We start from the raw sequence: 4343 nt of genomic DNA, 5'->3' as shown, positions 1-4343 counted from the left end.
CGTACTATTGGTTTACAGTTATCGTCCTTAGATTCACATTTAAGTAATTAACTATTCAAGATAGTACTAGTTGTGTTATCCGCTGTGGTTTAGTATCTAGCTTAAGAATAGGTTTATCTTTATTGTATTAAGATTATTCTTAAATAGATTATTTGTATATCTAATTAATCAATTCAATAAAACCGAGATATATACAAATGATTGCCAAATGAGGTTGAGTTGTAACTGGCTAAAAGAGTTAGAGCTATCAAATTTCACTATCTATGGCCACGGTTTTTTAAGCGTGATTATAAAAATCTCCACGGTTTTGAAAATTGTGGTGGTAGATACTTTACGCCACACTTTTCTAGCCATGGAGAGATTTTAAAGTCTCCACGGTTTGAAGATCGTGGATATAGTTACTTTAAAAAAATGTGGCCATGTATTGGCGGAGTTTTAAAAAAATTTGGCTAAGTCAAAATTAGATCTGCCGCCAACTGATTGCAAGTGTCTGGCTTGGATCTCTCCACGTCTAACGCCTACAGTTTGGGATAAAAATCCCTAATTTGCTTCAGATCACGCAACGACCACAAACCCCCCACAGGACCTCACATTCTCTCTCGACCGTTCGCCACTCACCACGCCGACGATCCTCAGTCCTACTCACAACGTCGACGACAAGCCTTCCACTCCGACAAAGCCACGATGTTGCCATCGTTACCTCGCCGCTCTCTCCTCGTCGCCCAACGAGAGCTTGGCTCCACCCCGCCGAGGTCTAATCTTCCATCCTCCATGATGGTCTCTGATAACATCGATTTTAGAATCAGGAGAGCACTTTTGGGGGGTCGCTACCGGTCAGGTGAAGAAGCTTAATTGCAATTGGGTTTGGTTGATCCTTATTGACCTCTTCATTGCCCGCTTTCTCCATTACTTCAAAACCCCACAATTCAATAGCTCGACTCCATCATTTGCCATTAAAATACAAGCATTTTCTCATACATTCTTCCTTGGGTGGTAAGAATAATTATTCAATGCTTTGTTAATTCTATTGAACATTTTGTGTTTTAAATTCAGTGAGGTTATGGTAATTTTATTAGGGATTGTGGTAGAAGAGAAGACTACCGATGTTGTTGAGCCCTTTCTGCTAAATGGTGTTAAAGGAAAAGATCTCGAAAGAATCCCAGTTTGCCTTATGAGGCAAGCATTGGAAGTACATGAAGGAAGGTTTATATAATTTCGAATTCTAATGGTCTAATATAAGCTTTTGGTTTTTTTTCTATGGATAAAATAAATGATCGAATTGAATCAATTAACAAGATCTTGGACCTTTACGGTTTCTTCGTAAAAAGACTTTTCCATATAAATAAGGGGCATCTGCAGCTGTCTACTTTATTTTGAATCTCTTTATTTTCACATTTTTCTATGTTGATAGAGTTATCAAACCCTTTAGCATCCTTCATTTGCGGAAAGAATGGACATTTATCTATGGAGATACTATTTCAGCTAGAGCCATAATGCTTATGAGTTAAAGAAGTTGATTTAGGATAACCCACTTTTCTGTGATAAGCTTCAGTTTCCTTATGTAGGACGCAATGGATGTGTTCTAATAATTACATGTGAACTTTGTAATATTATGTTGTCTATTATTGTTATATCTGACCCTATTCATGTTTTGATTAATGTTGAATAATCTATGAGGGGAAGTATTCTAACTTGTAATAATGGTGTGTATGCAGGTACTTCTTGAATGTAATCTTCAATAGACTCAAGAATAAGGTTTACAATTACTTTGAGCATATGCCCAAAGCTGAGCATAAAATAGGCTGAGTATAAATAGGCTGAGCATAAAATAAGGCTGACCATATATCTTGAGCATAAAATAGGCTGAGCATAAATAGGGCTGAGCATAAAATAGGCGAGCATAAATAAGAAGGTTGAGAATATGCCCAAATGTGAGCATAAAATAGGTTTTTTCCTTTATTTTTTTTCGTGAAAAAAGTGTATGTATTCACTGTCCTTTTAATCATTACCGAGAAAAGAAAGGAGTTTGGATCAAACTACCTCTTGAACAAGTAAATATTCATGTTGAATCTGCAATTAAGGCAAGTCTCGATATTGGTTTAGTGAAATCTATACTTGTCGACAATTCGCTTTCATATCACTACATTGTTTGTTGTTGTTCAAGAAGGATTTTATTACCATCATGCTCAACCAGAGTTCATGCTAATGTCTGACACTTTTCCGAAAAGTACATGTAGTCCCTTTAAAGCAAGTACATGCAGTCCCTTTGAAGTGTGAGTGTATTGGCTATATCTGAGCAGGTTGGGAAAGTCAAAGTCAGGTTCCTAAAACTAGCTATTTAAACTTATGCTTGGGAAGTCAGGTTGTTGGAGTTGGTGTTTTAATGTATGTACTACAGTTTAAAACTTAAGCTCATGACATCACATTCTATCAGGATTCTAATCTTATAAGAATTTATGTATAATTATACTAGTTTTCTTTAGTAAATTTTCATCTATTTGTTTAGTGTTGTAGTTATATTTTAGATATTTATGCTTCTTTGACTTTATGTGTATATAGGCATGTGACTTTGCAGCAGCTAATTAGCAATTGATTTGGCCAAAACTGGAAATTTTAGCAGCTAATTAGCCGCAGCTATTTTTTATATTTTTATGGGAAAGAAAAAGGCGGTTTGTATAACCGACATTTTCAAACCGCCTTTTTTTTGTAACAAGCGTGGCCACTAGTCATGGGCAAACCGTGGCAAAAGGATAAATTTATGGCACGGTTGTAAAACTGTGGCGGTAGATGACTCAAAATTGTTGAGTATACCTAAGGTCACGACAATAAATTTCACAGTTCAAAACCGTGGTGTAACGTCAAAAAATCGTAGCCTATTCTTTACGCCATGATTTTTTGACATTAGGCCACGCTTATCACGCCGTTGACGTATCGACAAATTCTACTAGTGAGAGGAAGTTCTAGATGAAATTCAAGAGATATGTGAGGATATAGAAACAAGTGCTGATATAACTAATAAAACCATGGAAAAAACCATGGACGATGTCGACACTACAAATGATGAAATTGATGACTCAATGGACCATGGTGTTATTGAAACTGAAGAAATACAACAGAAGACAATCAAACATAGAAAATGGAAAAAAGAAAAAACTCAAAAGAACATTTGTGTGGATTTCTGGAAAGTCAATGCTGAGAAGATACGAGGTCCATTCTCACCTAAGTACCTAAAATAGAAGAGGAAGTCTTGCAAGAAGAAGAAAAAGCAGAGGAAGGATCATGATTACAAGAACAAAATACTATTGATTCTAATAATTTGCTGAAAGAAGAAATGAACAAGAGTCAACGGGCATGTTTGCTACTGAGGCAACCACTCATAACTCTAACAAATTTGAAGATAAATCAGATGAAGAAAGTGACCAATCCAATACTGACTTAGAAGAAACTAAACTAGCAGAGTTAGAAGTTTACTTCACAAACCCTAAGTCACCACTCCTCAACAGTCCATAGATAACATCTACTACTGCTGAAAAGACAAAAGAAAGAGAAGAAGGTTCAGGATTCTATTAATAATGGTGTTCCCAATGATGAAGATATCATAGAAGTTGTTCAAGGAATTGATGGTGATACCGAGTTCTACAAAGATCATGAAGCAAGAAAACGGAGTGTAAGCCTCAAACTCAAAAAAAATATGGGAGAAGAAGATAATTGATATGGATGCTTATTCAAGACTAGGCTGGTGTAGACAATTGGAACAAGCAGGACTCATGCAAAGCGAGACAAAAATTACTCCACACGTTGAAACAATGGTGAAGAATGCATATGCTCACATAATACTAAACATTGTCAATCCACTATCGCCATCTTATTTCAAATTCTGGGCATGAAAAGAGAAGCTCGTCGCATGGTCTACTTGGTCAAGAAGGAACTCGCCAAACTATCTCCTATTGATGCTGACATACAAGGGAGAGCTCAATCAGAGGAGGAGGAGTTTGTGATATTTACTAACTTCTAATATTTGTCAAACTTTTTCTTATGTTTAAGTTTGTTTTAACTACTTGATATTGGTTGCTAGTTACTAGTTTGTTATGACTGTTTATCATTTCTAGACTTAGATAAATTTTGCATATATTGAGGGGTAGTTCTCTCTTAATATTTTAATAATTATTTGTCCTTTGGCTCTTTTTAGCCAAAAAAGGGGAGAAAAATAGGGTTTGGGTTGGTTTATTTAAGAAAAAACCAAATACTAATTTAGTTGAGTAAGTTTAGTTTGTAAGTGTTGGTCCAGTTGTTTCTGACCAAGTACTAATTTATCTTTCACAGTTTATTGCTCTCTGAATTAT

This window comes from Rutidosis leptorrhynchoides, unplaced genomic scaffold, assembly GCF_046630445.1.
Source record: "Rutidosis leptorrhynchoides isolate AG116_Rl617_1_P2 unplaced genomic scaffold, CSIRO_AGI_Rlap_v1 contig447, whole genome shotgun sequence".
Lineage (NCBI taxonomy): Eukaryota > Viridiplantae > Streptophyta > Magnoliopsida > Asterales > Asteraceae > Rutidosis > Rutidosis leptorrhynchoides.
This window is presented reverse-complemented; position numbering follows the sequence as displayed.